This window comes from Oryzias melastigma, linkage group LG14, assembly GCF_002922805.2.
Source record: "Oryzias melastigma strain HK-1 linkage group LG14, ASM292280v2, whole genome shotgun sequence".
NCBI classification, from domain to species: domain Eukaryota; kingdom Metazoa; phylum Chordata; class Actinopteri; order Beloniformes; family Adrianichthyidae; genus Oryzias; species Oryzias melastigma.
In genome coordinates this window covers 23317422-23339923 of record NC_050525.1, presented here as the reverse complement: position 1 = coordinate 23339923, position 22502 = coordinate 23317422, and the positions used below count along the sequence as shown (strand labels likewise).

General features: G+C 37.5%; 1 protein-coding gene across 3 annotated transcripts in view; it reads right to left on the bottom strand.

Moving 5' to 3' along the window:
• Positions 1-22502, bottom strand: part of jade2 (jade family PHD finger 2) — a 203883-nt gene that overhangs the window by 142682 nt on the left and 38699 nt on the right. The window lies entirely within an intron of this gene.

The window sequence follows — 22502 nt, the reverse complement described above, 5'->3', positions numbered from 1 at the left end:
CTGCAGCAGCTGCAGCTGAATAAGTGATAATGTCAACATTGTGATGTTTATCAAGTACATTCAGCACCCAACCTGACTGGATGAGAGCGCCAACAGTTACCAAGCAGCACTAATGCAGTGCTCCGAAGGCGGCGTGCCGTCTTTAAATGAAGTGAACTGTGTTTTATGCTCTCCTGGGGCTCCTTGGAGAGCCATTAATTTGAAGCTATTTGGCCATTAACCAATACTATAAGACAAATTAGAAGCGGGACTTGATGACTGACAACCCTGCACACAGGTGCTCCATAATGAGTCTGTGATGATGCCTTCAGGGGAGCGCTGTACAAGTCCAACTGGCAAAAACAAAAAGGCAACGGCAGCGTAATTGTGAAATAATGTATGTGAGAGGAATGAATACACCAGCTGCTCCGCTCACATATGCTGGGATCTTTAAGTTATTAATTGCTGAATTTATTTTCTGCTGATTACTGAACATGCAGGTTCCTTCCAGTTAAAAATTGATTTGCTAACCTAACGGGGCAAAGTCACTACAATTCACCCTGAAGGCAACGTGAAAAGTCTGTGCAGACTCATTAAAAAATCTACGCAAGCCAAGACATGAGACTGAAATCCATATGTTTAAAATATAAACAATATATCTTATAAATATAAATCATGCTCCCCGCTTGTCATCTAAAAAGAAAAGAAGAAACTCAAGGGAAATGGATCTAAAGGTGTTGCTTCTGCTTGGCTGGCTCTGCTGACTGTCACCACAGAAAAAAATGCCAGGAAGTCAAAGAAAGTGTGTCAGAGTGCACGTACAGATGTTAGTATGCATCTAGTTTTAGTTAACCGATGTCAGACACCTTTTACCACAGATTTCTGTGTGCAACAGTAAAGCCTTAGTCACATGCACCCATACGGGGGGTTTGCTGAGGGGTTTTTGGGTTGTTCGGGTGTGTGGAGGGTCGTAGAAAGGAGTGGCAGCATCTTAAGACTGCAGGTGTGTCTTGCAGTTCCCTTGAGGGTTGTATAGCCGCCATAAGGGAAGTCATACAAATGAAAAGTACTATTGTTGTGTGAGTGTATTGTGAACGGGGTAATGTAAATTGAAGGCCCCTAAGATGTACAGGAGGCAGGGCAGCACGCCCATAGATAAAATTGGAATTAACATTTTCACTCTACAGACTTCCGGAGCGGTCTATGACCTTGATATTTCATGATACACAGGTGATGCTCAATGGACATTGCTTCGTCAAAGATACGACTAGCTCAGTGGCCTTGTGGAAGAGTGTCCGCCCTGAGACTGGAAGTTCACGAGTTCAAATCCAGGCCGTGTCTTATCAAAGACTCCAAAAATAGGACCTAGTGCCTCCCTGCTTGACACTCAGCATTAAGGGGTTGGATTGAGGGGTTAAACCACCAAATGGTTCCCAAGAGCAGCTGTGTCTGCAGCTCACCACTCCCCCAGGGGATGGGTGTCAAATGCAGAGAACAAATTTCACACACTGTGGTGCGGGACAACTAATGGGACTTTAACTTTAACTTTATAATATATAAGATTTCTTAGGCTATGAGGTTGTACCAAAGTCTTCAGATCACCTAGTTCCTGTTTATTATCACTGTCTGGGGCAACAGTCGGAGTTTCAGTTTTTCATGGATTTAGTTGAAGGCAGATGTCACTTTATCCACTATTTTATTTAAAGACAATTGGTCAAGGAGCTCAGTTTGTGGGTCTCAGAGACCATAAATGAACAGTACAACTGAATATCATCTGCAAATAGATGTTATGAAACATCATTGAACTTATAAATTATTTTTTCTAGAGTAAGCATTAACATTAGGAACAAAACCGGCTCCAGGACTGACCCCTGAGGTACCCCACACATCAGGTTTTTAGGCTTAGATGCTATGTGATTTCCAGACACACTGAAGGTGCTACCAGCCAGATATGAGGAGAACCATTTAAGAACCGACCCAGACAGCCCTACTACGTCACACAGGCTGTCAATGAGGATATCATGGTCAAATGTCAAGCCAAAGCCGAGGTTAGGTCCAGCACTGTACAATTCCCTGACATCATAATGTCACTGGACTCTTTCAACAGTGCTGTTTGAGTGGTATTTACGAAAGCCAGACTGGAAAGTGTGATTGATGTTATGATTCTATTAAAAAGAGCAGAGCTTTTGAGATAGTACTTTTTCTAATAGTTTGACAAAAAAAATGGAAGCTTTGATATTGACCTAAAATTCTTCAGTTGAGTTGAGTCCAGACTGAGTTTTTTTAGGTATTGGTTCTAGAGGAAACGAAAGAGACAGGTTAACCATTTTGGTAACTCAGGGTAACTTGTGTGTCAGAATTACAAGCTTTTCCCAACTGTATTTTTGCGTCTGCTCCTGATTCACCGTAATTTGACTAATGAAATACTCAGAAATGTAATTTTAAGATTAATTTTCTTTATACAGGTTCTCAATCACATGAGAAAATAACAGAACAACATAATAAAAACAACATTTTCCTCTGAGTGTGTCTTTAACTGAATCAACTCCTATCAATTTTACAAAATTCAATAACTAAAAAGAGGGGACACAAGGAGAGATTATTAAAAAAAAACTGTGAAGGGAATGAGTTCATAAGAACCTGGGAAAGTACGCAGATGTAATGGAGCAAAGGTAAAGAATGAAAAAAAGGACAGAAGAGGAGGACCTCAGTAAATCAGTTTTAAGACTGTGTGTTTGTACAGGAATAGATGTCCTTAATTAATGTCTAGGAAACACTATTACAAGCTCCCGCAGTTTTATGTTCTGTCGGGTTTCCTTTTCTGCCTTTCCAGCTCATCAGCATCCTGCTCTTCTCTACCTCAACGCCCTCTTCATCTTCCCCCCCCCTTTTTTTTTTTTCGACAGACACCTGGAAGTTACCCAGCCCCAGTGATGGATAGCAGGCAAAGAAAGGGGAAGTTAGACAAAGATGAGCGTCGGAAAGACAGAAGGGGTACGGAGCAGAGGCGCAGTCAGCCATTCTCAGGTGTCAGGCACTTTTATACAAAACATAAATTACAAATGAGATGGCTTTCCCCTCAGACTTTTAAGTCGTAACACAACTCTGGAGGAAAAACGGAAAAGCACCAAAAGGGTCGTTTGGATTTATGTGACTTGTTCATCTCATACAGAGTTCAGTTTGTTTTATATTTCCTGGAATAATGGAGGAAAAACACTGTACTGATGTGTGTTTAAATTTGCAGTAACAAAGAATGAAAAACAATATAAAACACTTTCATGAGATAATCTAATAAGTAAAAAGCTAGAAGGTTGTAGAAAAGGAAACAGTGCAGAAGCCCATAAAGACAGATAAGTGATTATACTATTTTTGTTTTCACTATAAAATAAATATATATATATATTATTATTATATTTTGCGTTACATTAAAACATTTTGGCATATGTCAACTGGAGCTTTTGATTATAATTTAATTCTTTTTGAATTTAAATCATTAAAGACCCCCTCTGGTAAAACCATCTTTTTTTTTGGTGTTGTTAACATGTTTGTGTGGCGTTTTTCTGATAGTGGATGAAAGATATAAAGAAAATTAATCTTAAAATGGAATTTTGAGTCTTTAATTACTAAAATCAATTTCAATCTGGAGCAGATGAAAAAATACCGTTGGAAAAAGGTAGAAAATATGCTGGGCGGGCCACTAGCTTTATGCTCCGCTATTTTTTTTTTCCTTTATCTACGATTGAGTTACATTACATTGAATAACAACCGCAATTACCTAACATAATATAAAACATAACGTATACAAGATTACACATAATAATCCACATAAACATTAAAAAAAAGAAAAAAAATCTCAACTTAGTTTTTGTCAGGGGTTGTCATTAAGTTTATATTTCTTAACCAAGTAATTTCAAGCCATTTTTGTTTTTCATATAACTGAGTGCTAAATTAAAGGCAGATCTCTTTATGAAAAGTATTAAAAAGTGGTTTGGTCTTCAAAAATGTATTTTTGTACGTAAAAACATCTTTGCTTTTCTCCATGCTTTATTCACCGTTTAAACAGAGCTCTCAGCTATGGGTAATGAGAAGGGGGGGCGGGGTTGCTCTATGCCAACAGTCCACAACTCAGAACCATATTTACAAGTAAGTAAATCTTTACTTATATTGCAATTTTCACGGAGGGAAACTCACAAAGTGCTTCACAAAAGTTGAAATACAAGAAAAATCAATACAAATCTACATATTAGATAATTACAGGTAAATGATAGAATATTATTGGCAGATAGCCGCTAACAAGATGGGGGAAGGTAAATAAAATTAAAATATCGAGTTTCCAATAAAGAAACCTCTTCAGTTGACTTTTAAAACACTCAACGTAGTCAATCTGACACAGTGACAACGGACTCATGCTTTTTTTTTTGTTTTTTGGCTAAAGACATCTTAATCCTAATCAAAAGAACAATGGGAACCATTTTAAAATAGAATAAAAGATGATCGGAGTGAGTGTTTTAGGAAACCACAGTTTCAAAAAGTCACTTTTGCTTTACAGAAGTAGCTGGTAAAACTGATAAAACTCTTATTTTTCCATTCACTCAGTCGCAATTTAAGGTGGATTCAAACACCACAACACAACAGCTGATGTCATTTCTTTTGTCCCGCAGCCACAAATACGTGGGAGTTTCTTGGAGTTTGTCTCCAGCACTTTTCCCCATCCAACCCCAGTTTTGTCTGCTGTGAGAAACATGTTTGGTCACTCAAAAACGAGCATCTGGTTGGTGACTTTTTAAAAAGAGAAAAGTGTCTCTGATCATCCTGCAGTTATTGAACAAAGACAGCATACTCGTGCTGCTACACAGTTTAAATGTCACCTCTGTTCACAGAGCAGTAAGGAATCATCCTCATACACCTATAGTTCTCCTCTTCCACTATAAATTGCTGTAAGCTGTGTTATTATTACTCCATGGTGTTGTAATATTTGCAGTGAGCTCCTCATAATGTATAAAATGACCAGGCCAAAACCTACTCCTACTTGTTTTCCCTCTCGAGGCATGTCTGGAGCATGAACAGCTTTCAGTGTCATAGTTCACCACACCCTGACAAAGTTCTCCTATATTTTTCTGACACAAGGAAACAAAGTTGAGAAAAGTTTGAAATGACCTTTAGAAACTGCAAAAGACTCCTATTTAGTAAAAAAAAAAAATTGTCAAGCAGATTTTCTGAATGTGTTCCTGCAGATAGCAGGTCAGACGGGGACTAATGTCTCAGTCGGTTGTGTTTACATGGACACAAGTAATCGGAACAAACACATAATCAGAATCAAAATGTATAATGTATCGGAATACTCTGACCCAATCAGACTTATTCGGATCAAAATGTTTCAGTATTTTAGATAGTTCTGCACATGCCAAAATTATTTAGTACGATCAAAAATTGTGACGGTTTGTTATAATCCGATAACTTTTCAGGGCCCAAGTTGACAGTTCAATTCTAATCCGATCTTTGATCCGATTAAAGTGATTTGCTCATGTAAACGCAGCCAGTTCTTATGACTGAAGAAGGGGAGGAGTCAATTCTAAAATTAATTTTCTTAACAGGAAATGTTTGAATGTGAGCATAAATGTAAATTCCGGTTTTCAGTTTTCCTCTGTTGTTATTTTTTTCACTGAGGTTTAAATTTAGTTATGGTTACAAAAATAACTTCCATTGACACTGAATGGTTACCAAACTATATGTCACAGAGTCATATTAAAGACTCCCATCATCTTTTGATCCATTTTAAAAGTGTTTCCAATAGTCTTTTAATTCTAATAAAGCCGTTTTTGTCCAAAAGCTATACTTTTCTATAGTATAGTTTCTGCAGAGCGGCAGTAGTTCATTAGATATGTGTCTCTGAGTTGTGGGAGGGACAACTGGGGAGGAGCGACCCTCCCCCTCTATCCCTCCCTGTTACAGAGCGTGTTTTCTACATAAAAAATACAAGTTTCTTCAAATGATTCTTTTTGTTTCCTGATTTACAACAATTTAAATAAAGAAATGTTTAGAAATGCAATTTTGAGCTGTTTTATTACATCAGAAAAATGCCAGAAGAGCATGTTAAAAGCACAATTTTCATTGGAGTGGGACTTTAAAGGATATATTTTTAGATCTAATAACAGTTCGACTAGATAATCATGTAGAGTTACAACAAGAATAATTTATTATTCACTGTATGCCTATTTTTAAAGATTATCAATAATTCACAGGTAAAATTTAGAAGATTGAAAATGTCCATCAGTCATTTGCAAAAGGCTGAAACACAAACGTCACCAGGTTCAGCCTCCGTCTCCTCCCAGAAACCTCTGCCAGGCCAGCTCTGACTCAGCTTGTTTGTATGCAGCATGAGGCAGTCTGCCTGTCTGCCTTATTTTATGGACTGACTTGTATCTCTGACCATCTGCAGAGCAGTGATACATTAGCACTTTCTGCTTCCTCCTGAGCTGAACAGAACAGAAACCACAGAGGATGACTGTTGAAAGCTGACATTTCAAACCAGGAAACACACATCCAGTGAGGTACACACTGATACACACACACACAGCAGAGCAGAAACTCTGATAAACAGCAGCATAAACACACTCCGATGGACACAAATGGCGTTAAACACACCCACACAGGCCATACACAAATACATACACATTTATGTGTATATGTGTGTGTACATGGTCGCAGACAAAAACACACGGTACACACTTGTGCAGGTGCAAATAGCACCTCCACCCACAAGAGAAAACTTGTAATTGTGCTGTTGAAGAGCCCATTTCCTTCAAAAACAACAAGCTGGATGGTTTTCAGGTCAGAAGACGTCACAGACATCTGCTGATAATGCTGCAGATCATCAAGATCTGTGCAGACGATACTTTAAGAATCTAGAAAACAATCTCAATGCAAATATGAGACTGACGACGTCTGCAATGGGTGTCATTTATTACATATGGCACATATGGGAGAAGATATCCAAAAGTAAGACAACAAACAGGCTATAGGGTAAGGCTGCAAACCTGGCACATTAAAAAAAAAAAGAAAAATATGGAGGTTTTTTTTGCCAAAAAGGCTGTTCAACTATTGGAAGCAAATGTATTTTCTTAGTTGATATCCTCGACTGGGTTTAGGTTTCCATATGGTTGTTATATAAGACTAACATAAACCTCCTGAAGGCAAACTGAAAACAAAAGATGGCAGAAGTGAAGCATTTAACACAAAATAAAACCACTCTTAGAGCTGCAGAATTACAGGAAATATGATAAAGTGATGGACATAAACAACAGAAGCCCAAAAGGAAAAGAGAAATTAAAGGAAGAGAGAGCAAAAGACGAGTTGTTTTCTCCTCTGGGCATCATGGCTACCTGCTCTCCACAGTGCGTCATGGCAGATGTCAGCTCACAGAGAGAGAAGGATAATTTTAGAAGCCACATCACAGCACAGGCTGTAATGATTGGCTCCTTGGAAAGTCCACAGGACTCAGGAAGAAGCGGGTGCATGTATGTGTGAGAGGACAGAGTGGATGATTAGGACTGAGAGAAAGACAGAAAGGGAGACGCAGTGTTAATGAAGGAAGATGGTGTGTGTGTGTGTGTGTGTGTGTGTGTGTGAGAGAGAGAGAGAGAGGCCAGTGCATTAGTACAGTGACTCAGGCATTTCTGGAAGCACAAATGGAAACTGAAGCTCATGACATAATTTACAAAAACTAAGAAAAAAAACTAACTAAATTCTGACAAATTCTTAATTATTTAAGCACACAAATATACCCTCTAAATGGCCACTTTATTAGGTCTACCTTGCTAGTACCAGGTTGGACCCCTTTTTGCCTTCAGAACTCTCTTAATCCTTGGTGGCATAGATTCAACAAGGTACTGGAAGCATTTCTCAGAGAGTTTAGTCCATATTGACATGCTGGCATCAGTAACTGCAGATTTGTCAACTGCACATCCATGCCAATCTCCTGTTCCACCACATTCCAAAGGTGCTCTATTGGGTTGAGATCTGGTGACTGTGGAGGTCATTCTAGCTTTATGACCAGGCACCTTGTCCTGCTGGAAGTAGCAATCACAAGATGTTACACTGTGGTCATAAAGGGATGGACATGGTCAGGAACAATCCTCAGGTAGACTGTGGCATTATAAGAATGCTCAATTGGTACTAAGGGGTCCAAAATGTGCCAAGAAAATGTCCCCTACACCATTACACACAACCAACAGCCTGAACCATTGAAACAAGGCAGGATGGATTCATTTTTATATATTTGATGACAAATTCTGACCCTAACATCCAAATATTGCAGGGGAAGCAGATCATTCAGTCTAGTTCTAATCATTGACATATAGAGAGATGGACAAAGCAAGGCTGTGATGTCACCAATAAAAAATGCCTAACCTCGAGGTTCCAACAAACTGAAGTAAATTCAGGTACGGATTTAGCCATTTTGGGACCAGACAGCGTTAGTAAGCAGTAATTGGTCTGAATCAGTCTGAGTCATCATTTCTATGGCAACCACTCTCGCTAATACGGAGTGAGTTTGCTGGAAAGCCACATCCCTTTTAATGAAAGTCAGCTCGGGAGAATCTGTTGATCAAATGTTTCAACCGTTCCAGGTGGAGACCAGCTGGCATCACATCCACTTATGGAGGCATCTGATTGGCCAGTTTATAACTTGAATGACTTGCAATAAAGAAAAAAAACAATGAAAAAATGTTTTGGTTTAGCAAGAACCAACGCATTCTCTCTCCAAACTCATCATATATGGATGTATGGTTTGGACCCCCTCTGTGTCACTTTTTGACACGTTGGGTGTCCCCAACTTGTTTTTTGACTTGCTGGCTGTTCCCGTTAATTCTGGGATCGCCACTATACGGGCCGCAAACTGGTACCAGTCCGAGGGCTGCTTGGTACTGGGCCAAAGATGGAAAAAATGCATACGCTAATCAAGGGTCCCAAAACTTTGGGGCGCGGACCAAAACCCTAACCCGGTACCCTAACCCTAACCTGGTACCAGTTCCGCATCTGTTACTGCGTCCATTACTGTGTCCTGAGGGTTAGGGACCCGACAGCCAGCACATCAATAAATGCCAAGTTTGGGACCCGCAAAATGTCCAAAAGTGACACGGAGGGATCCTGAACTATACGTCCATATATGGCAAGTTGGAAGTGAGAATGGTAAGCAAGAACATGTTAAAAAGAGGCACAGGTTTATTTTTCAATAGAAGTATATGGGATTTTGGCTTTCTGGGACTGGCGGGTACTTCATATTTGGAACACGAGGGGGGAAGGGATAATCTGTCCAGTTCTCTCTATATGCTGTCTATGGTTCTAATATACAGGTAATGGTCTCAACAAATTGTTCAAAAATAGTTCAATGATAATTTATTGACACTAAAATACTCATTTTAACCATCTTCAGAACTGACTTATTCTCTGATTCGTAGCACCTTTCCCCGTCACAAAAGGCTCCATTTTTCATAGAAAGCATACGCAAAGCTTTGATAACCCACCTGTGATTTCAACATCTGAGCCCTGAGGTGCCACCTCCTGAAATGTTTCCCCCTTTTTCTCTCCGTTAATGGCATCAGACGCGGCTCAGATGGCAGCTTGTTCTTTGTGCGAGCGCAGCAGATCAGGCTCCATGCCGGGTGCAGAGCGAGCACAGGCCTGGAGGAAGCTTTCAGAGCGCACTCTCTCAGGACCAATGAGAGGCAGGAAAAGACGTGTAAAAGCAACAATAAAGAAAGTCTAAGGCTGATATGAATCGCTCACATCTACAGCATTTAGGGGCTTGACACTTTACAAATAAAGACTTGACATGAATGTCAAAAGAATCTCCTTCTGTAGTCCTTTTCCCCCCACTAAGATCAGAAATGTCATATCCGCAGCTGTAAGCCTTAGTTTTGTAGTCCCGAGCCCTGAAAAGACATTCATCCGACAATTTATGCCCCTCATTAGCATGAGACAAGACAGTGAACAAGTTCTTTTGAGATCTGTCTGAACAGCGGCTCCTCATCACAAGACCCTGGTCTGAATGATTGGTGGAGCGACAGCTCTCCCCTCCACGCCAAGGGCAGGCTGATTGCTGGGGCTTCACTCTAAGGTCACGCAATTAGGCTTTGTTCCCACTTCAATAAGGCTTTGACTGACTGACTGTGCTCCCCACTCTGAACAGATGTGATTTTTGGCCTCTCGCGTGACACGTATTCAGACCTTCCCCTGTGTTCTCAGTCATAAAAGAAGAAGAAGAAAAAAAAGATACCAAACAAAACGAAGGAAATTATTGGAGCATCTCGTCTATAAATTCTGAGCATCAAGTAGAAATGACAAAAACGGTGGGGTCTCCTTACAATGGATATATTGGTACAAGATCATCGCTTCTCTTCTTGTTTTAAGCAAGAAATTTACAGACATTTTAAAAAATATTTTTTATTATCCAAAACTGAGCAAATTGATTAAAAAAAAAGAAAATTCACATGTTTGTTTGAAAGAAGTTAACTAAAGTCATTGCAAAGTTGAAGATTTCAATGAAATCCCATTTGTGAAAAAAATAAAGGTCCCATAAATCCATTTGATTTGGTGGTTTTAGCATGTTTTTGTGTTTAATTAAGTTTAAAACTTCGTTTCTGAACATTAAAATTGTGTTCGAGTCAGGAGCAGATGAGAAAAAATGTAGTTTAAAAAATGAGGATATTAGTGATGTAGATGTAAATATGGCCCTGAGCTTTCAGCAGCAAGTATATGAAGGCAGATGGGGGTTACTCCATGCCAATCGTCTCCCAACTCAGAGGGTAATTTTTAACGAAATACTGAATCTCTGCAGAAACTATGTCCTATAAGACAACACTTTAAAAAAAAAATGCGGTATATGTGCCATACCGCATTTATCTTACTATTAACATGTTTGTCTTCTATTCTCATTTACTTCTTCTCTCCTCTATTCTTTAATATTTATTTTATTTAGTTTTCTATGCTTCTCCAGTTAAGTTTAGTCTGTTTAGTTTAGCAATCAGCTATTGTTTATATTTTAAGACCGGCGTTCTGCTTATGTACAATTAACGGTATGACGTTCAGTGAGAGAATTATTTTGTGATATTGGGATATATATGCATAATTGAATTGAATTGGCTGAAAAACAGCATAATTATAATTAAAAGATCACTCCAAACACTTTTCAAATAGATCAAAAAGATGATGAAAATGAGTCTTTAAAAATGACCTGGACATATTTAATACAGCCACAAAATCTGTAAGTTTTTTCATTTTTTTTATGAAGTAAAATTATTTTACAATTTATTCCAGCTTCTTTCCTTTTCAATTTTCTTAATTTTAGCCGTCAAAGGTTTCCTGTTATTGTAATTTGGCAAAGTAGTAACAACAGTACTTTATGGCTTCCCAGTATAATAACTCCTAAGGTTTATTACTACAATAAAATAATTCCTACATTGATGAATATGTATGAAAAGTACTTTCTTAATAAAGTTTGATTTTTAGAAATAGCTATTTTTCTTGTCTGTATTTATTATGATATATATATATTGGGATTTCTTGTGATGTATTCGAAGGGAGAAGTAAATTGGAGTCAAATGTTTATTTTTAAGAAGTAGTTGTTCAACAATTAAGCTTTCACATGAGAGGTCCTTGACATTATTAATGAGATTTTTTTTTTAAATAAAGTTCTCTCATCAATAATACCTTGCATGCATGTGCTTATATGTGCATACGTGTGTGTATGTGTGATTCACAAAATATAGACAAAAACATGCAGATAAAAATGGTTTTCTAAGCTTTTATGTGCCCACAAATGTGTCACAATGTGCAACAAAACTGACTCATTGGAGAGAAATAAACAAAACAAGTCCATATGGACATTTTTTGCTATAGCAGATGAAATGTAAACATTCTAACATAAAACGTATAAACTGATTTTAGTCTAAAAAAGAATGTGGATTTTTTTTTTTTTAAGCATACCACCTGTCTTTACTAAAAGTGCGTAATCACCTTCACATGCGCTCAGCAGAGGTTGTGGCGCTCTACAGGTCCCAGGTGTGAATGCGCATAAATCATGAAGAACGAGATGCTTCTCAGGAAAGCAAAAACGGCGCACGGAACAAAAATGTTCCCTCAGTAAACAAGCATTAGGAAAGTGTGTCACTGTGACAGACGTTAAAAGAAAAAGCCATAAGCCAAAACCACCCATCCCCACCCCTCTGCCCCCATAAAGAGTCCGATGTAAATATTGTCCTTTGTATGGCGGCTCAGGGAGACGACCTGATGAAAAAAAAAAAAAAAGTGCACAAAAGCTGGGGGGGAGACATGACCTAGTTTTGGAGATGTGCGACTGGAAACCACCAAAACAACTACATGATTAATGCTGCTTCACGTCTACACCGATTGCATCTTGATTTGGTTGTCATGTTTTCTAGAAGCAGAATGTGGTTAGAAAAGTATAAAGAGACACATTTTAAAAGAAACATCAATAAATAAATAAAAAAGACACAAAAAATCCTAAATACTGTCTGGCAGATATACAGCTTGTTTTGTTCCACGCAGAGTCCCAAAAGCCTAGTATCTGCCAAACACAACAACATTTTTCTGTCTTAATTGAATTTCTTTTGCTGGGTCCATCTCCAGACACGTCGTGCTCCCCCTCAGGCCTTTATCTTTTGAAGAACTTTAAAAGTGCCATTTTCTATCGCTTCCCCAAAGCCCTGAACTACAGCGTACCACTTAAACTTGGCGATTTAATCTCAACTCTAAGGTCAGATTTATGTGTTTTTGCAAACATTGCTCTAATATCATTGGAAAAAAACCTTGAATGTATTTGAAGGAGGATATTGTTCTATATCAGTGAGTGAACCCATGGTCTAAATTAAAGGTCTTTTGGTATTTTATTTTAAGCTGTATTTAATCTGTTAATATTTTATCCATTGACCTAATTATACTTTAAATTCCCCAGCGGCTTGTTTGTTGATTAGTTTAATCTTCAAAGGAATTGTCTTTCCTTTTCTTTTGCTATTTTTATGAAATGTTCCACCTTATCCTGGGAATTTGAAGCTCATAAAAATATTCGGTGACCTGTGAATGAATACGATTGAAGTCTTAGAATAATTTCTAATAGCTTCATTTATAAAAAATCTACTTTAAAAGAATGACTCAAACTTGGTGGGTTCATTTGAAAAAGATCTCCGTCAGAAGCTTTGATAATAGTGTGCCATTAAACTGTGAGGTTGAGTGCGCTCTTACAGATATTTTCCTTTCAGGTGTTGTGCCATTTTTCTGCCCTTCAATCCATTTCATTTTAGTGGCTGCTAAGTTACCGTCAGAAGTGTGAAGATTCAGCATTTAGAGATTTTTTTTTGTAGAAAAGGTGGAATGTCTTGTAAGTGGATCTCATGCAGTTTCTTCTTGTCGTTTTATTGATCAGCGTGAATCTAAAAAGGTTTGGACGGAGGAGCTTTCAAAGAAGGTTTCACTCTTTAAAGCGGACAATTCAATACTGGAAACTTGAAATCTCACATTTTTCTATGTTTACTCAATTTGTAGAAAATAGAGGAATTGACCCATGATTCTGCACCTCATGTGTAACATAAATTTCACTGAAGCTCCTCAAAACTTCAGTCAAAACCATTCACTTTGCATTTCAAAATTTGTCACCATGGAAGTTCCTCAAATGGGAGATTCTCTCATCGACTCCCATGTTAAAAAGCCCAACTTTAGACCCAAGAAAAAGCAACACAGAACATCAAAAATGTAAGGGCCAAACTGGCCCTTACAAATGAAAAACTAAGTCAAATATTGCGAGCGCAAACACTAAAGGAAGAGATATGACACAAAATTCTTGTCAGATTCTAATTTATACCATTCTTCTCTATGTCTTCCCCTGAAAAGTCCAACAGTGGATTTTGTACGTTTTAAATGTTAGCACCCTGACCAGAATTACCGTAACTCTTCAACTGTTTATGCCGTTAACAGACTTCCAGCAGATTTTGAAGCTTTGCGCCGACATGCAAAACTTTACAGTAGCAATCTACATCAATCAGCTGATTCTGAAACAGAGATGATCAGCTGATTTTCTCCATTTCAGAATCCATTGGAATTTAGATAATTACGTAAACAGTTGAAGAGTTACATTAGGTCAAAGAGCATGTGTTATTTAGCTGTCACCGCTATGGTGTTATGCTGCATTCACACCGGACACAATTTGTGCAGCAGAATATTGAGTTTCAGTTTTAAGTCAATGTGCAAATCCGATCTGAGGTCCTGCGGAGCAATTTGAGTGTCTGCCGCAGAGCGGCGAGGTTGACGCAGTGTGTCAACTAATGAGGGACTTAGCTTTGGGCATGTGACGTTTCCAGTGACTCAAAGTCACTGATGGGAAAAAATCCAATATGGCTGCTCAATGCGAGGGGTTTTTGTCCTTAAATTCCATCCATTTTCTAAACTGGAGACTGTCCCAATTTCTGTTCGGCGAATGTGGGATACATCCTGGACAGGTCGTCAGCCTGTCACAGAGCCCATGGAACTGGAGAGATCGCTACGCTGGCCAGCCATCCAACAAACAGCATGGCAAGCTAGCGAGTTCCACTAACCAGGGTCCGGAAGGGCTAGCGAAGAAGCCGCCCAGGCTGTTGGTCCTTAGGCAGCAGAGCTCGCTATGGCTGCACGGCAGACAACACCGCACCAGGAGAGACTTTGAATGATCTGGTGAACCCAGACATGATGATGTCCTTGCTGGTGCCTCTGTAGAGCTCTCCAAGACATATAGCCAAGCTACTCGCTCAACATCCTCCCCGTTTTCCATGATGTGGCAACAAATGAAGTCCAGAAAAACTTTGGCGGTTGCTCCGCAGATGGGGCGTCTCTCAAGCGGTAAGTTTGACGCGAGTCAAAAGAGAGGCAGCAGACGCGAATGCAGCATTAAAGGGTTAAGGTTTGTGTTTTATATTTTAAATATGGACGTATGCCATAACCTGCATAATAAAGTATTACATTGATTTGATAGTTTATTTTAAACTGAACTGTTTAAATGTCAAAACAACAGGATGTTTTAGGATAAATTATTGCTGATTAAGATTGAAAATAAATTCCATGGTGATTAAATATGATTAAATCAGTTTTGAGTTATTACATCCAACATTTGAATAATTAAGAATGTTTTAATACTGTATACAAGTGTGTCCAAAAAAATGCAATTCGTCAATATCTCCACTTTTGTTAAAAGTTTATATGGAGGTGGCTGCAACAAAATAGAGAAAAATATGTTTTTAAGTAAATTAAAATCAAATAATTAGTATGTTTTACTAAAAATATGGAAAACTGAAATGTATTTAAGGTGTAGTTGGAAGGTTTTTCCCAATATTCAAAATGATGAGCTTTAATGTGGAGGTTGCAAGGCCTTCACCACCTTCAATTCCTACCCTCAAACATTCAATCCTCCACAATAAATCTATGTTTGCTGGTAGATGATTTCTGACATCTTTTCCGTTTCTGTGCAGTAATAGCAAAAATGTGTCCTTCCTCTTGTTTTAAGGAGCAAGCGCGTGGGAGAGAACAGACTACGGACAGTTTAATACAACAGCTGAAGGCTTTATTGGCTTGCTGTGTGAGAATGTGAGAGCGAGTGTGTCCGTCTGTAATTGTGTGTTCGCACTCGTCACACAGCTGCACCCGCATGCAAAGCTCTCCGTCATCAGTCCGGGCTGCTCGTCCATTCTCTGGGGTTTGGCACACAAAGTGAATTAGAGTGTTTGTGTGAATGACAAGAAGAAAGCATCAACTCAGAACTGTTTACATCTGGTTGCCATGGTGTTTCACAGCTGTTTCCACCAAACCCTAATGGGTTTCAGCAGCTGCTACTTTGGGAAGACATGCAAATACACACTCACATATTTGCATACAAATCATGCTTGCACAGAATGTTTAGCTAATCGTTTTATGTAAAGTTAGAAAACAGAAGCACGCTTTGTTAAAATTGTGTTTATAAAAGAAACAGCCTTGTTTTACACCATGTTTTAAAACTTGAGTGTAATAAATGACTCATTTCAGGAAGCAATAAAGATCTAAAAGGTGGGTTTTATTGATTATCCCATACCACCACATCTTCACCACCGTGCTTCACAGTTGCAATAAAATGAATACTCAATTACTTTCTGAAAATGCACTCCACCACTTATACCACGGTTACCTACAAAATAAGTAAATAGTACTTTATTTATTTATTTATTTTTTTGGTTTAGATCACTTTTTCCCAAAAAGCGGACTATTTGATAAGTAGTTCTGCGGCCCGTTGTCACGACAACACGTCGCTGGGCCTCGACTGTCGTGCCAAAGGAAAGCGATATATAAGCTGATGGTCGCGATAACGCATCAGTTTAGAGAGAAAGTTCACCTCTTACCGCTTGTTTGTGTCCAGAAGATGAAGAAAAAGTTTGTTTTAAAGAAGCATGCGCAGTCAGTCAGAATCGAGTATTCACCCGGACCACGCTGTACATTATTCAAAGTGCAGAAACCCAATGTTCTTTTTCTTATGGTTGTATTTCAGCATCTTTGATTTTTTGGAGTTTCACTGCAGATATGAAAATCTTTACAGCTCTGTTCATCTCACTGTTGATGTGTTTTGTGCTCAAAAATTAAACTTCTGGAGTATCTGGGTTAACATTTTATACATTTAAAATTCGAAACAAAAATAAAATTTAAGGAAAAATCTTCTCTCCAGCCTGTTATTGTTATAAAAACACAATTTTTGTCTTTTGCTGGAGCATCTTTTTAAAGAAAATGTGACAATTGTGAACAAAAGGTGCATATTTTTGAACTCACAGGTGAACGTCAACTATAGATCAGCTCTAAACCAGCTTTTTTGGACCCATCTTAACAACTGTTGTTCATGGTGACATCACATTCAGAAAAGATGGCAACAATCATGGATACAAAACTAAAGTCACACTCTTAAGTCTTTTTATTTTCAGTCACCTAATTTAGAATGTGTCTTATGTTTGTTTTTAAGGATACAGTATCAACATAAAAAAAGATGTTTTAATACAAATCAAGCATAAGGTGCAACGTTTTACTTCCAGAGAGAAGAGGTGGATTTTTATGCCACATGGCAACATTTTGTTTCATTACTCCGTAATGAGTGTCTCTCGTTTGGAACAGATGGCCACTAAACATGGTAGCATTGATCATATTTAAACAAAATGTGCTGCAGTATGTATTAATGTCCATGTCATTGCAAAGAAATCCTTAATGGGACATTGTTTTTGTTTTTTTACAAAAGAAGAAACTCATGCACTTTAACTTTATCTGATGCATTGATTTCACAAGTTTAAGCGAAATATCTTCATAATAAGAATTTGATTTTAATTACCCTTACAGATGCTAAAAATATATATATATTTTCAAATTGTTCAAATACACCTGTTCTGACACGGTGCGCACAGTTCATTGAGTTCAAGCCTTACACCTTCAAACACAAACACACATGCAGCATATTATGCATGCACAATTAGACAACAATCTGACTGAGCATTCCACAGCTGCTCCACCCCTTTTGGTAATCCCCACCGATACCACTTCCTACCCCCACAATGCACCGTGGCGGACTAAATATCACTTCTTTCTCGACAACCCCAGCCAGGCGACAAAATATTGACAAAACTTTGTGAAAGTCACATCGTGGCACCCTTCTGGCTCTTCGTCTGTGAATGTGGTTTTGACAGTTTAAAACCTGTCAGTGTTTTTCACACACCTTCACGTCCTACGTGTTGGCCTTTCGCCGTATTTTCCAGAAAACGCTAGAGAATGGGTTCAAATAAGATTTAAAAAAAGCCCCACGTATAAAATTAAATACTTGAATTTCCCTCTGCAGTCATTTCAGACACTGATCACTTCCTCTTCCACTGGTGGGGAGCATTTTATTTCATTTCTATTAAGTGCCACACTAATTGCAAGTCGCAGCTTTTTGTGAAATGCCAAGCTGGAAATCGTGAACGGTATAATGTCACAAATTAGTGCTGATAAACTGTACCACATCATTAGAAGTCTATTATGAAATCAATACTAATTTTTACGGCTTGTTTTCAAACACTACAACTTCACAGATGTGAGAGTTTCATAAAGAACAAAAGGGCACCGCAAATTAATATTGACATTTTGGATTAGTTATTATTTCATCCTTTTTATAGGTATTGTGCATTAATAGTGGTCAACTAAATTTAATGGGAGCGCACTGCTGCTGAAAGCGAACACTCCTTGACCTAGTTAAAAAACAGCTTTTGGCAACGCAGCAATTATCTTCGTAGAAATACATGAATAAAGTCAAATCATAACCAAGAGCGTGCATTTAATTTAGGAATAAAGTGGTCCTGGTGTGTTTCATTTAAATACAAATTATCCCTGATGCATAATGTCAAGTAAAATTTGTGCGTGTAAGGAAAACGTAAGGAATAATAAAAGGGTTGGAAAAAAGTGTGGCTGGTAACTCGGATAAATCAGCAACTAAAGAAAAGTTGGAGAGGTTACTAGGCAACAGTAAAAGAAAGATGTACATAATGGTAAAGAAATCCCTATAAAGTGTTTATGTATGACAAAAACAAGGGTTCATAAACTGAGACATCCAACAGATATGATGGAAATTTGTTGCATTTTTTTATCAACTTTTCCTTTTAGTTTTTATTTTATTTTCCTTCAAAATAAAAAAGGAACAACATAAACGATTGTATTGTATTATATTTGTTTCATTAAAGTCGACTACTGTTCATAATATTCTTTTTTTACTGTTTCTAAAATATTCAATTCAGATCATCTTTATTTGTATGGGACCTTAGCATGTCAACAATTAAACATTAAAGCTTAAAACATCAAAATCAACATTTAAAAAGTTAAAACAATTAAAACGAAGTAAAATAAGTGAAATAAGAACACAGATAAAAGCAAAAATGAAATAAAAAAGTCTCATGTGTCAAAAGCCTGGCTATAAAAATTTGACATTTTTTTAAATGGAGAAGGAAAATAACAAATCAAATATGTCAAATTTGTAGACAAATGTGTTAATTTATTTTAGAAGTAAGGAGAAAAAATGGCTAAAATGTTAATTTAGTAATGAAATTACTTATTTTCGAGATCTTTGCATCAAATGTGCATGTGGTCAGAATGTATTTATTTCTGATTTCTAAGGATTTTAGGTTTTTAAAAGCTGGGGTTCCAAGATTATTTCCCCCCCTCTATGTTCTTATTTTGAAAGAGAAGAGTCTGCAGCTGCTCATCAGTCAGTGGACTAAAGCCATCTCCCCAGATCCAGGAAGTGACACTTTGCTGGGTCGTTTCTAAACTGTCAGGGAGTTTTATTGAGTGAGAAATCCGTTTACAGCACCTCGGACAAGAGGAGGTCGGATAAAGAGCAGAGGAGAGGCGAGGATTGCTTCATCGCTGTGGCTGCATGTGGTTTGTTGTTCAACAGATCTCCTCTTTACTCTGTTTGATGGTTAACCCTTTCCAAACATGAAGGGGAATGGGACTCGACTTTCCATGCGACCTCCCTTCTTTTTGTTTAAAAAAAAAAAAATAATTTAAGGGTGTATTCAGACTGGACTATGTCAGCTGTTCTGGACTAAATCCGCTTAATTTGGTCCAAATCAAGTCCTGAACCTTGCGTTTGGACTGTATTTAGACTGTCGTCTATAAGATTGTAAATAAAACCACATGACTAAAGATCTCTTCAGTCATTGGCCAGGAATTACGAGGGCGGAGCAAAGCAACAAAAGAAAGAATAAAGTTGTTTTGATGAGTCAGCATTTATCCAACCAAATTTCAATGAGTCGCTGTTGTTTTCCATTTGTCTGCGCCTCATTGGTTGCTCTTTTCCAAGTTTGTTTAAATTCCATAATGTCCAGTTGTTCCACTACGAGCATCAAGTCTATTCAGATTGAGAAAAACTCAAGACAAACCGGAGCGCAGTCTGATTGGAAACAGTCTGAATACACCCTGAGAGATGTGTAACAAACTAAAAGAGAAAAAATGTAAAATGAAAAAGTTAAAGCAAAACAAGAGACTTTGTTTTAGCCATTTAGGGTGCATAACCCTGGATCAAAGCAATAAGAAACAATCAATTTTATTTTTTGAGATTGTAGACAGATTGAAAATGCTTAGATCTCTTAATGTTCTTTGAATCACTGAATACATTTTGCAATATTTTTCCAAAAGATGAAAACTATTTTATTTGACACAGAGATATGAGAGGACTTCACATAAGTTTTGCAATGAAAACCAACTATAAAATGGCTCTATTATGACATAGAAATAGGACCACCATAAAAAAAAATAATAATAATTATATGTGAATAAAGCAATACATTTATAAAAAAAAAAAAAAAAATGGTCAAAATTTCACGCAAAAAAATTGAAATGTTCAATTTAATTTATTTTTAAATCAGATCACATCACATCACATTGCTTTATTATTTTTGTAAATGTACAACTTTATTTTAATGAAATTACAACTTTTTTAACAATGTTCTTCCTTGTAAAATTATGACTTTTAAAAAAGAAAAAATTTATTTTCATGAATGTTGTTTTCAATAATTGTACGACTTTATAGTCATAAAGTCTTGTCAAATTTAGACTTTTTTTCCTATTCTTTTATGACTTCTTTTGATATTACCCTTCTATTCTGATAAAATTCTGACTTTTGTTCTCATAATATTACAACTTTATTTCAAATTTGTAAATTTTCCTTATAGTTTTATGACATTTTAGCCCATTTTTTATTAGTTTATTCTCATTAAAATTTTGACTTTTTTCTCACAATTGTATAGCTTTATTCTTGTAAAATTTTACCTTTTTTAATATAATTTTACATCTTTATTCTCATGAATTTATGACTTTTCTCATAGTTTTAAGACTTTTTTCCTCATAATTTTACGACTTCATTCATGTCAAATTTTGACTTCTTTCTTATAGTTTATGACCTTTGCACCCAAAATTCTTGTGAAATTTAGACTTTTTCTTCTAATTTTATGATAATATTAATGTAAAAATGTTGACTTTATTCTTGCATAGTTTTATGACTTTATTCATATCTATATAAATATTTGTTTTATGTCGTCCCCAATACTATACTCCAGAATACTTTATAAATTTAAGGTGTAGGCCATTCTTTTGCTGCTTGTTTAGCGGAATTTTAACAAAAATCAGCAAACATGTTACAGTAGATCACAGCTAAAGGTTTTTGAAGTTTGATCCTCAAATAAAAGTGGTCTTCCGAGTGCTTCAGGCCTTTTCTCTGATTATTTGATGTACTAAATGGTATTTCCAAAGGTATTCAGCAGCGGGTAACTTGTAGAAGGACGGATGAACATTTTCATCTGGGTAAAAATAGGCTAAGAAAGCAGCGAACATGGTAGATTAAGACAATGTGGGCCATCTGACACCTGTAGATAACTTCCCCATCCTATGTATAAACAGACATAAAAAGAATGCAAAAACAGAAACAGCATCTGCATGAGTGGAACAAAAACTGAGAAGCACAAGTTGAGAAGAAATCCCCAAAGAGCTCATAATGAGGCCTCAATACATTTAGATAAATACCCTTCATCACAAATGTGTCATCCACCCATGTTGCCGTGTTTTGACAAACGCCGCCCAAAGCTCAGGGGAAAAGCAGGGGGATTTTTGTTTTCTAACATTTTTTTGTCACAAGATGCAAGTCCTGCATCTACAACACGACAGCAGTGTTTTTAAAGCACTAAAGGATGCACCAAAAACCACCAGGAAGGCCCTCTTTACACAACCACCCCGTCAAAACCTGCTATCTGAAACCATGAATCAACAAAACCCCAAAAGGGGCCATTATGTTTGTGTCAAACGACTTCCTGTTTGTCTACAAAAATTTCCAAATTGTCAATCTCTGGTCTAAATTAAGATAAAAACAGCAGCAGCAGAAAAAGGAAGCGTTTGTGTCCTCCGTCTGCCAAGTAAAACCATCAAAACCACTTCTAAGAAAAATCAAAGATCGAGTGAGAGAGCAGCAAAGGCGTAAATAGACCGTTCGTTTTCAGAGAAGACGTACGCTGTCATTACGTGTCCGTCGCGCTTATCACACGCCACATGTTCTTCGGCTCAGGGCGAGCATCGTCCTCTGAACTTTTCCACACTGTACTTGTGCACGGTGGGGGGTGCACTGGTGAAGGTGTTGCTCTACCTAAAAATATCCCCCCTTTGGGCTTCAAAAGTTGTTTTTTGCCCTCCTAAAGATCTTTAAAAAAAACACTTGGCAGATGTTTGTTAGCAGAAATGAGGAAACTTACTGCAGGAAACCATTGTGTTGATGTGTGCAAGGTTGATTTGTGCACCGCAGAACAACATCCACAGATGATCGGTGCGCTATAGATGAAGACTGAGTTGATCAAAGATTTTACACGACAAAACTTGCTTTCCAACAAACACCTTTCAAAACAAACCAAGAACACTGCTTTCAAAATGACTCAACTTTTCTAGAAAAAGCTGTCATTGTG